Here is a 13,811-nt window from a genome sequence, read left to right as displayed (position 1 = left end):
ATAATATGAGGTGTCCTATCCCGTTTACTCAGATCAGATTATGACTTAATAGACTAGCTGAAATATTCTCTTTTATCTGTATTTTATTATTTTGAAATTGTTAAGTGCAGCAGGCTCCAGGAGTTTGTAAGGTGTGTAAATGAAGATGTAGTTGGACTCTTAGAATTGGCACTTGGAAACTTTTCCCAGGTCAGCGTCAGCTAAAAGCCATTGGGAGTCTCTACCGAACCTTTGGAAGCAATCTGTTCCTGAAAATTACAAACAAGGAGAATGTTCTTCCTGAGCAGTGCTTGCGACAAACGTCACAAGCACATGGAAACCACATTAAAGCCATCATTAAACTGCCCTCATCATTTGGAAGAAATCGGTTCATGAACATTACAACTCGAGACAAGACATTGCTGATCACTGCGTGTGAGAAATTTATCATTGAAGCTCCATCTTATTGCCATTAGGATGTTGTGCCAATCACAGAAAAGCTCGGTTCGGGGAAATTGGTGGGTCTCAAGTGCGTAGGGAACGACGTCCTACTGTTTCCGTGGTTAGGGCTCCTTGCTCTAGGCTTAGGGTGCCTATGAGTAGGGCTTCCCACCCTAGAGTTCGTGTTCTTATGGGAAGGCCACATGGAGGTGAGGTTAGGATTCCTATCTGTAGCACTCCCCATCCTAAGGTTAGGGCATCTCTCGAGTGGGCACCGTTCCCTAGGTACAGGCTTGGTACGGGCAAGCCACTTCTTGCTGGGGTTAGGAGTCCAGTATTTACTCCACTTGCAGAGAGGGTTTCGATTTCTATGGGTAGGACATTAGGAGCTTGGGTTAGGATTTCTATGGATCTCACTCCCGGCCCTAGGTTAGGATTCCCATGGCTAGGGTTCCTGCCATTGTAACTCTTTCCATATATGGGCCACTTGGTTTTAGGATAGGGTTATGCTAGGTGCACAAAGGTCCGCCTCCAGCCCTCTGGAAGTTCGCTCAAGCCATGCACTCAAAACACTGAGGTCACGAAGTCAATTCCCACCGCCACCAGGGTAGTTGTCTCGCGTTCCAAATCCCCTCCCTGCGGGGAGGTAGGGGGGCTGAGGTTCCTTCTTCAAGGTTCATCTCCCCCTCCTTTAGCCAGGGAGCTCCAAGGCCTGCTTCCAGCCATCTGGGGATTAACACAAGCCACCATCTCACAGCGCCTGCCCACATCAAGCCTAACACTAATGCCAATGGGCCTACCCATAGGAACCTTACCCCCTAGGGCCTGGAGCCCTAAAAATAGGGCAGGGTGGCTTCACTTAGGAACCCTAAATCTAGGGTGGGAAGCCTGACCATAGGAACCCTAACACTAGGCTGGGGATCCCTACCCATAGGAACCCTTACTCTAGGGTACATGAGACTTTATGAGTGATATCGAAGCATTCCACAAAGTTGGAAATCATGGCCTTGTGGACAGAGAGAAATAAAGTGGGGGGATTCTTTCTCCCTCCCGCCATGGTGATACAAGGAACATAGCCTCTGTTTCATTCCACTGGAAAAAGGCAGCTGTGGTGGAGAGGACTGTGGTGAGCGAGACACGGCGCCCAGCAGCTGAAGGGAGGACAGAGACCTGAGAGGGGCAGGGGTCTCCCCGGGCCAATGGATGTGGGATGGCTGGTGCTGGAGGGGCCGCTGAGGGCAGGGATTGTTGTGGCTGAAGATTGGGGAGAAGAGACGGGGAAACTCTGAGATTGGTCACTAGTGGGCAGGAATCGGAGGAGCGGGAGGCAGGCGGGGGGATCCTGCTGGCTGTGTGGGGTGCTGGCTGTGTAATCTCCTCACTGGGAAGTGTCAGTGAGGCCTGAATCTCACACGCTCCTTTGGGTCTCAAAGGAGCTCATTGAGGAGCTGCCTGATAACTCTCCACCCAGCGGCATCTCGCTAACTCCCTGATTGCTGTGGGCAACCTCAGGTACCGAGACCCTCCCGCCCGGTTCCCCTAACCCCGGTGCTGCTCAGGCCCAGGGCTGGGAGTTGATGTCCCTCCCGCTCCCAGGTCACCTCCCAAGGGTGGCTCCTGTGGCAGAGGTGGTGGAAAGGTTCACTCTCTCCTGGCTGGGCGGTTCTTTTCACTCCAGTAACATAGCAATGGCTTTGGGGAGAGGCTCACTCCCAGGATCGGATACAGGAGGGGCAGCAGGGTCCATGGAACAGGCACTATTCCTGCCCTGCCACTGTCTGCCTGGGAAACCTTGGCCTTGTCATTCCCTGGCTCGGTGCCTCAGTTTCCATTCTCGCCAGCCTCTGCCTAGTTCCCTGCAGTTTCGCGGCCGTGTTGGTGCCAGTGCCACCCCCGCACTGCACAGGCCTATACCGGCTCCTCTCTCTTGCTAGCACCATGACACCTGCCCTTGAGCCAGAGCTGGAGACCCACCTCCTTCGAGCTGCCCTGCATGCCGTCTTCACCCTGGGCACGCAGAAGGACACCACCCAAGTCCAGGTAGATCATGCTAAAGTCATGGATGGAAGAGCCAGCTGTCATCCTGCCATGAATCCTGGCTAACTGCCTGCAGTGGGATGTGAATTAGTGGTGGGTGCAGGATGAGGCCCAGCAGCTCATGTTCCTGCACACCATCCACCCCGCCACAGCGCTCAGAGCTATCCCCCACAGCTCCACCACATTCCCCCATCCCCTATCACAGCGCTCAAACCCACCCCCCACAGCCCCACCACAACCCCCCGTGCCCTGCCAGAGCCCTCAAACGCATCCCCCACATTCCCAACACAGCCCTCCCGTGCCCTGCCATAGCACTCAGACTCGACCCCACAGTCTCCCCATTCCCTTCCATAGCCCTCAAACCCATCCCTCACAGCCCAACCACTTCCTCCAACCCCTATCACAGACCTCAAACCCATCCCCCACAGTACCACCACAGCCACCTCATTCCCTGCCACAGACCTCAAAGTCATCAACCACAGCCCCACCACAGCCCCTCGTGCCCTGCCACAGCCATCAAATTCATCCTGCACAGCCCCACCCCAGCCACCTCCGCGCCCTGCCACATCCCTCAAACTCATCCCCCACAGTCCCACCACAGCCCTCCCGTGCCCTGCCATAGCACACAGACTCGCACCCACAGCCCCCATTCTCTGCCACAGCCCTGAAACCGATCCCTCACAGCCCAACCACATTCTCCAACCCCTATCACAGACCACAAACCGATCCCCCACAGCCCCACCACAGCCACCTGCGCGTCCTGCCACAGCCCTCAAACTCATCCCCCAAAGCCCCACCACAGCCACCTCATTCCCTGTCACAGCCCTCAAACCCATCCCCCAGAGCCCCACCAAAGCCCCCCCCCGTGCCGTGCCGCAGCCCACAAACACATCCCCCACAGCCCCACACCCCCACAGCCCACCATTCCCTGCCACAGCCCTCAAACTCATCCCTCACAGCCCAACCACATCCTCCAACCCCTATCACAGACCTTAAACCCTTCCCCCACAGCACCACCACAGCCATCTCCGTGCCCTGCCACATCCCTCAAACTCATTACCCGCAGCCCCACCACAGCCACCGCCATGCCCTGCCACAGCCCTCAAACCCATCCTCCACAGCACCACCACAACCCCGCGTGCTCTGCAACAGCCCTCAAACCCATCCCCCACAGCCCCACCACAGCGCTCCCGTGCCCTGCCATAGCACTCAGACTCGCACCCACAGCCCCCCATTCCCTGCCAAAGCCCTCAAACCCATCCATCACAGCCCCACCACAGCCACCTCAATCCCTGCAACAGCCCTCAAACTCATCCCCCACAACCCCACCACAGCCATCTGCGCGCCCTGCCACAGCCCTCAAAGTCAACCCCCACAGCCCCACCACAGCCACCTCATTTTCATCCCTTTTGAGTCATCACTCCAAGCAGGTGAGATCTAGCACGAAAGTCCTCTGCCAGGTGGCCAAGCACTTTCTGCAGGAAGCATCATACCACACATTGGCTTAAGGGCAACTCCCGCTAACAGAAAACAGGTCTAGGAACCTGATGGCAACTTGCTGTGCCCTAGTTTGAAGTCCAGTATTCCATTCTTGCTTGGGGAAAGTTCCTTAGTCAGCTGTCAAGGGGTTCATTCATCTTGCTCGCCAAGCAAGGCCTCTCTTTCAGCAGACGTGTGAGATTTTCTCTTCCGATAGGCAAGGAACTGGAAGGCGATAATCACATCAAGAGACAGAACCCCCAGGCTGCCAGTCAGCCAGGGGAGGTGATGAATGATGTAGTTGCCTTCAGCTCGCCCTGGGGTTGGGTTCTTCAGAAGCACACTCATTCCATACAACGAGTTCCCCAGGATCACCAAAGCGAAAAGATAGTATGACACCCCTTCGGTAGATTTCCTCTTGAAATTAGTGTAGATCTGGGGCACTCGGGAGAACAGATACAACAAGGAGGAGATAGAGCCAACAGTGAAGCCAATGATTTCCTTCTTGGTGAAAGGCTGCATCCACTGTGGCAGACAGAAGAGTCCTCCATTTAAATGTCACTGTTTCAACTGTGGAGCCCGCTCTGCCCAGCAAGGATGTCGCTGACACCTTTCCCAGAAAAACGAAGGCAAAGGCCTTCCCCAAGTTTGATGGATGGGAGGAATGGGGGGGGGGCAGTTGTTTGGGAGTGGGGGTAACACTGGCTGTTTCTGCAGAGCACTTTGGGTGCCTCCCTGGGAAGTGTCTGTGGGTCTGTGGGGCCTGAGTCTCTCACACACCGTTTTGTTTCCTTGGGGGTCTCCCAGTAACTGATTGAAAAATCTCCCCATGGTGTTCCAGACAAGCTCCATCGTGTCCAGCGCCATAGCCGTGGTTTACGAGGACCCTCCCATCCAGCTGCCCTAACGCAGGTGCTGATCGGGCCCAGAGCCGGGAGTCACAGATCTTCCTCCGGTTAGGTTACCCCCAGCTGTGGCTGTTTGCATCCCCCAGCAGAGGAGGCGGGGGATGGGAGGTTGATTTCTCTCCAGTAACGTTAGAGTGGCCACAGGGAGGGGATCACTGCGAGGAGATACCTAGGCCTGGTCTACACTAGGGGGCGGGGCCGAGGAGAGAGACAAAACTTCAGCTACGGGATTAGAGGAGCTGAAGTCGAAGTATCTTATTTCGACTTACCTCCCCTTGTCACGGCGCGGGATCGACGTCCGCAGCCCCCGCTGTCGACTCCACTACCGCCGCTCGCCCTGGTGGCATTCCGGAGTCGACGGGCACGCCTTCGGGGATCGATATATCGCGTCAGGTTGAATCTTTAGCAGAGAATTCCTTTCTCCATTGTGTTAGCTAAGCGTTGCTGTTAAATGTCAGCATTTGAAACAATCTGATTCTAACCTCCCTGCCATCTCTGTTGCTGTAGTTCTCACATCCTCTGCTCTTGTGATGTCACCACAAAACATGGTATCTTATTCCCAAAGTGTCCTGTGGGTTAGACAGGACTTAAGTTTATAAGGTAAAAACTGAGCATAACGCCTTCCCTTCCCCCTTTTGACTTAGGAAAAATAAATCCTGTTCCCTCCCGCTGCCCCAACCCGACCCAGCCCAGCCCCACCAGCGCTGCTGTGGCCAGGAGACAGGTGCCCTCTCACCTGACCCTGATCTGCTGTGGTGAGAGAGAGCTGCGGGGGAGTTCTCTCTCCCTGGGGCAACCTGCACCCCAAGCCCCTTATTCCCAGCCCCAACCCAGAGCCCGCATCCCTAGCCGGAGCCCTCACACCCCTGCACCCCAACCCTTTGCTCCAGCCCTGAGCCTCTCATCCCCAACCCCACCCCAGAGACTGCACCCCCAGCCGGAGCCCTGGCACCCCAACCTCTGCCCTTCCTGAGCCCCCCTCCACACTCCTAACCCTTCAGCCTCACCCCGTCACACACCATCCATGTGCAGAATGAAGTTTGGAATGAGCACCAATAGACAGGTGAGGTGTCACACCTCACCTCCGTATTGGTGCACACAACAAAATTCATTCCGCACACGGACATAACAAATTAGAGGAAACACTGCTCCTGACTTTCAACCTCTCTCTCATATCTTGAATTTCATACGTTGACTGATCAGAATAAAGTGCTCTCAAGTGAGCTACAGACCAACAGTGGTTCATAGTAATTATTCAGCAAGGATTTTAGAAGACCTAGAACATTAGAGGAAATCATCACCTGCTAAGAGACAATTAATGGAGAGAAGCAGCAAGATTAATCCCGTACATTGGATTGGTTGTGACTTCTTTGCCTGATTTGTAAAAAGACCAAAAGGACCTGAGTCTCCTTGGTGTCGATAGCCCCCTGCTCAGCCAATCAGAACTGAGACTCTGAGGGCCGGGAGGCTGAGAGGTCTCACCAGATGTCCCAAAGGACAGCCCAGGTCACCATCAGACGGGATCACTCTCAGATCCAGCCCCACCTCTTGGTGAGGACCTCTGCAATGAGAGCAATACCCCTCCCCTGCCCGCACTCCAGACACGTCTGTTAGAAAAATAGGCCAATACAAGCCTGTTAGCAAGACTAGGCCCTTAGCATAGGTAGAATCAAGGCCCTTAGCATAAGTAAAATCAAGGCCTTAAAATGCAAGCAGAGAGAAAAGCCTGTGTCAGCTATTATCAGTTTATGCTTGGTTTGTACTAGTTCATGCTTATCAGCTAGGCCCACGCTTGGCGTAACATATGTGCAGCTGTCCTTTTTATGCTTATGGCCAAAAGCAGTTAGCCTAATGGGTCATCTTCTCATGCATGAAGCCAAAAGTAGTTAGTATGATAGGATAGGAGGTCAAAGCAGATATCTTATGTCTTCCTTACAATGATAAATGTATCCGTACAGCTGCACCCTTATCATGATGGATGTATCTGTGACAGTTATGCATATCTTGTTCCTTTTTGATTGATATATGTATTCTATGTACTTCAATATTCCCTATAGATACATTTACAGGACCTATAGGGTCAGCCAAGTAACGCAAATAAGACGTCAACAAGGTTGTTTGTTTCGGGGTATAAAGGTAAGCCCCTCTGGCCATGTAAGGTGTGACTCTCTCGGGCATTAGCCGAGACGAGGACACCCGCTCAGCTGATCGATCAATAAAGCTAATGGTACTCGTCTTCCTGGTCTTCCGTGCCTCCTTGGTGTAATTGGGTAAGCTCCGGGGAGAACGGGCCCTTTTGGCTAACACGTCCCTCCTTGTTAGAGGGAGGGAAGCTGGGAAAAGGGAAAAAAGAAGCAAGAGGCGAAAGGAGGGAGGAAAGAGGAAAAGGGAAACCAAAAAGGACAAACCCTAATGTCCCCAGGGATTCCAACCATCAAACCCTAGGTAGGAAATCAAATTCTGCCACCTGAAGCCAGTGATGTCTGGGCCTAGAATGCTGCCTGCACCAGGTGGATCATACGGAACAGGTTCCAAACCTCTCTGAGCCTCTTACCTTCTCAAAGGGAAGTTTGTTTTCGGCACAATCATTGGTAGGAAAGGAGAAAACTCCACAGAGGTTCCTCCTCATGCTCACAACTCTGAATCCTAATTCTCTCTCAGCCCTCGAGGAGAGACCTCGCGAAGGAGACTTGCGGCAGCAAAGCCAGGAGGTCTCAGAGACTGGCCTGGCCCTGCACCTCTGTCCTGCCCGGCTGATGTTGGGGTCTCTCTGTGAGGTCACCCCCTCCCCAACACCTTTGCCCAATAGGCCGAGTTCCTGCAAAATGCCTTTGTGATGTCACTGCCACACCCACCCCTCCCCTCAAAGCTGATGTCCTGCCCCTGGCCAGACTCGTTGGGTGTTTGAGTTGTTTCCCCTGGATCTGAGGTTGCCAACTTTCTGACCCAACAAAACTGAACACCCTCATCCTGCCCCTTCACCGAGGTCCCAGCCCGCTCAATCCATCTCCCTCCGTCGCTCGCTCTCCCCCATGCTCACTCACTCGCTCATTTTCACCGGGCTGAGGAGGGCTGGGGAGAGTCCCTTTTCAACTGGGTGTTGTCGGGACAGACCTGGGAAGGAGGCTGCCTGCCAAACACCTTTAAGAGGAGCCATCCCTCCCTGTCAGAAAATCGTCTCCCTCCTTCAGTTCAGTGACCGCCTGAATTGTTCCTTGTCTCGGCAGAGCCGGAGGATTGAAAGCAGCAACGTCAAACCCCTGTGCAGCTAGCAGGAATGGACACAGACTCTCCCTTGTATCTCAACAGATATTTAGTTTTACTCTTGGTAAACTATAAGGCTAAAGGGACGGGCGCTGGCACCAGATCTAAGGAATGAAATACAACACAATCATCATCGTTATGCCCATCGGTGCCCCTTTAACCTTCCGTTGTCTCTCTCTGACCACCGTCACCCTCCGTCGGTTCACTGAGATTGCCACACTCATTGCTTCCAACACACACCTGATCTCCAATTTTGCAGCCAAAAGAAAAGTGATAGGCTTTCTTAACCATAGTGTTTATACTGCACTTTTGTGATGCAAAAGTCACTTCACCACAAACATAGCACAAGTTATCTGCACTGTTCACACAAGTACGAGGCATCTCTGCTCACTTTGGCTAAAGATGTTTTGCAAAATCAAACACTGACAAATAAGAGAGCAAGACACTGTATGATTTCTAGAGCTGATATAGGGCAATTGGTTCAGCTTCGTTATGATTGCATCATCCATGACTTCTAGGAATAACATGATGCAATTCATATCATGTATGAGGCAATACCAGCTTCAGATTGTATCCTTCATTGTTTTGCCTAAAAAGCAAGTACTGTCCAAAGCCATTCATAGATTTATTCATAGATCCAGTCAAAGATGTATTTTAGTCATTACTGGTTTAAATTGAGATCCCGTCCCTTTATAACTCACTTATCCTCCGCCATTCCCAAGTCAAGGGTCATAAATACTGACTCAATAGCATATCTTGAAAACTAGAGCCAATCAAGAATTTTAAGCATCATTTTCGTTCTCAGTGACCCAGAATTAGTAAAGTTGGACTCCATTTATTTCAGAAGCATTTTGGCTGTAGAGCAGTGTAACAAGCCTCTCCTAGCTGCCTCCTGGTGGGGGGAGGCTGGGGAGCTGTGGGGACCTGTTTGAGAGGGTCACTAGTAGCAGCGTAGCACAGGAGGTGTCCTATCGGGTTGAGTCATTGCAGATGATGATGTAGTGCAGCAGACCCCCGTTTTGCCAACTTGCATTAGGCAGCTTTCCATGTTAAGCGAACTCCCAGTGCCCACAGGTGCAGCAGCCGGCGATTTGTCCTGTGGCCGCTAGGTGGCGCTGCAGCCTGGCACTTTCCCGTTCCCCCGGGTATGGGAAGGTTTGATAAGGTGAGCTGGCTCCACCCGGCCCCGGGGAGATGCCGTCAGTGGGGTCTGCTGTGTAAGGGCTGAAAGTCAATTTTACTGGCATTTTATGATCTTTCAATCATGAAGGGGAGCAACTGCTTACCCTGACTGAAGCATCTTATCTCGTTTCCAAATTGAAGTGTCTCCTCTTTGTGTGCGAAGAGACAGTTTAAGGGGACGCCACAAACGGGAGATGCTTTTGGTTTGGAAAATGAAATATTTTTGCAAAGATTTTTCATCCAAATTGATTTAGGATTAATGGGATCAAATTCCATGCTGTGCCCTGTGGCTTTAAGGCATTGGAGAACTGCTGAAGAGGTTAAAGACCGCAGAGCTGGGTAGCTGGGTGTGGGGCCTCCAAAGTTATTGTGCTCTGGTGAGACTGAGCAGTTGTGGGGATTGTGCAAGCTGTGGTGTTTACATGCACATAGAAAATGTAATGAAACTCCATTTTTAAAACCACTCATGTCTGGGAATGGAAGAGAAGCTCTTTGAAATAAGTGTCCCCTTCATACTCTTCAAGATCACTGGCTCCAACACTCAGCTGCCTCAGGGAACTCAGTGGTGGTGCATTTGAGGGCAGATCGAGAGGTTTCTGGTTCAAGTCCAGCTGCTCTCTTACATGTCCTCTTTTTTAATTGACCTATATTTTCATATCCATCTCCTGTATGTTCAGGAGTTCCGCTGAACGGGGACGTGAAATGAATTTAATCTTTCAATATATTCCTGTTAAAATGTACAAACACTGAGCAAAGCTGTCCATCAGCTGAAATCCGTTCCGGTCCTCTGAGGCGCTAGTTTGTTTTCATTCTTGAAACAAAGATAGAGTACGACTGTAGATGTGCAGGTCCTTGTTCTCCACGAGCGATGCTGTGCAGAAGAAGAAGAACCAGTGGCTATCAAGTGGACACTAGGGAGTTTAGACTTGCCTTCCAAGGGGAGTATTGGGGGCAAAAGACATATCTGGCTTCAAGACTACGCTTAATACATTTATGGAGGGGATGGTATGATGGGCTAGCCTAATCTTGGCAATGAATTTGGCAATTGATCTTTGTTTCTCAGCAGGTAAGTATGCCCAGTGGTCTGGATGGGATGTTAGATGGGTTGGGATGTGAGTTACTGCAGAGAATTCTCTCGTGGGTGCTGGCTGGTGAGTCTTGCCCACATGCTAAGGGTTTAAGTGATCAGCATCTTTGGGGTCGGGAAGGAATTTTCCTCCAGGGCAGATTGGCAGAGGCCCTGGAGGTTTCTCGCCTTCCTCTGCAGCATGGGGCACTGGTCACTTGCTAGAGGATTCTCTGCAGCTTGAGGTCTTCAAAGCACAATTTGAGGAGTTCAGTAAGTCAGACATAGGTTAGGGGTTTGCTATAGAAGTGGATGGGTGAGATTGTGTGGCCTGCGTTGTGAAGGAGGTGGGACTAGATGATCATTATGGTCCCTTCTGACCTTCGAGTCTATGAGTCTATGAGCCCATGAGACCATGGGAGGGTGGGGAGGAGCTGTGAGGCCGGCGGGTGTGTGCGGTGCAGGGCATTTGGAGTGTGGGAGCTGCTGGGGGGCCGGTGGGTGCCTGGGCTGCTGCTGCTGCTGCCCCAGCCGGGTCTGTATGGGGGAGAGATCTGCATTAGCCCCCTTTGTGCCCAGCTCTGGGGGGCAGGGAGGGTTCGGACTCTTTGCGGTGGCTGGAGCCAGCCGCTGAGCCGGAGCCTGCCGGCGAGGGGAGAGACCTGGGGGAAAGAGCTGCGGCTGAGCAGGAAAGTGAGTCTGGAATTCAGCTCTCACCGTCCCAGATCTGCCGCTGAGGCCAAAGCAGAGGGTTCTTTTGGTTCAGTTCTTGGGTAACCTGCATTGAGCTGTGCGCTCATTGCTTACAATCCCTTCAAGCCTATCTTTGCATAGTTAATCAATGTGTGTTCTATTTCCCCCTAAAACTCTTCGTTTTGCTAGATGTGCTTGGGGCACCTGCTCAGGACCAGAGACTGGTGCATGATCCTCTCCACTTGGAGGGAGGAGCAGACTGGGTAATAAAGTGATCCCGTCAGGCTTTTGGCCAGGGCAAGACGCTGCAGCACTGGGGACCTAGGCTGGGGAGCTGGGGAGAAGCTTCCTGGTCCCTGCAGCTGGGTGTGTCCCTGCCTGTGCAAAGGTTTGTGTGAGTGCAGGGACGGGAACGAGCTGCATCTTCTCCCAGCAGCAGTGTGAGAGGGAGCCCAGGCTGGGGAGACAGAGAGCTCAGCGGTACCCCAGCTCCAAGTTGCACCCCTGGGGGCCTTTAAACGTTAGGAACCATCAGAGTTAAGGTGACGTTTATAAACTTTGTGCAGTGCTGTTGTGCATGCGTGTTATGATACAGACTCATAAGCATGGCCTTGGGGTGAATTCTCTGCCCCTGACAGCCTGTGAGCGCGAGGAGGAGCCTCCTTGGGATTTTCCCCTTTCCCACTGCTAATTGAGTGAGAAGACAGGCGTCCCTGTGGAGCAGATAAGAGCCTCAGAGAGGTTTCATGTTGTAGCACCTCAGCTCCTACCTATTACTTGGGAACAGCTCGGCTCCTACCATTTTCGGGGCATTCAGAGAAATGGACCCCTGAGCCCCAGAAGGAACTGCAAGGGAAGCCCAGAGCTCTCACTTCAGATGCCAGGCAGAAGCCCTGAGCCCAGGTACCCAGAGTGCCGTCAGGAGTTGGGAAGGGCATGAAAGTCCTGAGCCCAGTGTCCCAGCACTGGCTGCAGCCACAGGGGGCCAGAAGCTCTGAGTCCGGGCACCCAGAGATGTGACTGGAGCAGAAGCTGCCAAGGCCAAAGCCCTGAGCCCAACACCGGGCTGATGCAGCACACTCACTTCTGCATTGCCTCTGCAAGTGCGTCTGATATCCCCACGGAGAGGAAGTCCTGCCCCCAGCCGGGCAGAGAAACAGCTAGGAGGCCCCTACTGGGTTCTCCTGGTTGGGGGGTCCAGCAGGACAGGGAGTTCAGATTTCACGGGGCAGGGCTAATTCGATCTAGCCAAAAATGGCACAACAAGAACCAATGGCTGTCAGCTGAAGCGTAAAAATTTCGTAACCTTTTAATCGTTTTTGAAAATCCTGACTTTCTTTTCCTAATTATTTTATGGTTTATTTTATTAATGAAAGCAAACTTAAGTAACGTTAAATGAAGGGGTTTTTGGTTTGTTACTTTCCTTATTTTTTTCTTAATATATAATAGTTTTTTCTTTCTATGTATTGTTTAAACAATGAAGCTCTTACTCATCTGTTCTTTTCAATATATATTTTATTGCCATTCTTATCTTTGTGAAGGTCCCTTTTTCACCACTCAATCCTGTGTTTATCAGAGAATTGAAAGTAATTAAATTAAACTGTATTAAAACAAAACTCATTTTATGCAACTTCAGTTTCCGCTAAAGTTCTAAGCTATAACCCTGAATGTGCAAGGAGCAGATAAACAATATCCAAGAAAAAGAGCTGGAATTTTTCATCTTATTTTCACCTAGTCCTTACTAAGGAAAGTAGCAAACAATTGCCCTTTGTAAAGAAACACTGCACCCTACTACAGTACAAACTCAAATGAGCACAGCAGGAGGCTATCGCGGCAATCCACATCTGGCCCTGTTTCTTTACAAACTTCCTTTCTGTAATGATGCTCTGGTAATAAGGGGGCAATCAGTCATCAAAGGTAGCTCTTGCCATGGTAGCCAGGTTGCTATTCATTCTCCGCAAGTATGCAAATGAACTGGAGGGACGGGTGCTGAGTGGTGGATCCTCTCTGATGTCACAATGCTACTGCTCAGCCAGCACCAGGTAGCAGCAAATGTGCAGTGTGTATGAGGGGAGGAGGGGAACAGGGTTTCCCAGGGCTCCTGTTTCCCCAAATTTCCTAAAGAAGACAATAACCTAACTACATAGAACACGCATTAATGATGATGCCACACACATGATAATTAGTCACTGAAATTTGATTCAAGTCTCGCATGGCTTTTTTAGAAACAAGGGTTCCAAAAAAGGAGAGACCTTGTAAAACAGAAAATGTTGATGCTCTGATGTATTTGCAGTTGTGTTAAAATTGAATACTGTGATGTTACATGTTGGGCAGCGTTTCTGTACGTGCTTGCATGCTAGGCAGCTCAGTAAGGCAGAACAAACTTGGGACTTAGCACCAGTCAGTCAGCAGGTACCCAGTGAGTAGTGCCTCTCTGTTATAGGCAGTAGCCTATGTTCTCTCCCTCTGATTTTTGGGTTCTTATGTGCTATTGTTCTGGTCTTAATAAAAAAATTGACAAGATATTGCAAACTTTCAGCAAGAATATTTTATGTTTTCTCTAACTTGTCTGCTTGTGTGCCACAAAACAGAAAAGCCACAGTCTAAAAAAAAAAAATCTGAAGCCAAAAGTCCTTTTGAAAGAAAAAAAAAAGAACGTTTTCCAGCAAAATATTTATTTCAGCTGGGAAATGTTGATTCCTTGTAATTGAGACATTCCCTGGGAACACGTCCATCTCAATGAGATGTTGTTTGGTGGGCTT

General features: G+C 51.1%; 1 pseudogene; it reads right to left on the bottom strand.

Moving 5' to 3' along the window:
* Positions 1-3,894: 3,894 nt before the first annotated feature.
* On the bottom strand, positions 3,895-4,803 carry LOC123372264 (annotated as a pseudogene).
* Positions 4,804-13,811: the final 9,008 nt, after the last annotated feature.

This window comes from Mauremys mutica, chromosome 6 (assembly GCF_020497125.1).
Source record: "Mauremys mutica isolate MM-2020 ecotype Southern chromosome 6, ASM2049712v1, whole genome shotgun sequence".
In the NCBI taxonomy this organism is placed as follows: domain Eukaryota; kingdom Metazoa; phylum Chordata; order Testudines; family Geoemydidae; genus Mauremys; species Mauremys mutica.
This window is presented reverse-complemented; position numbering and strand designations above follow the sequence as displayed.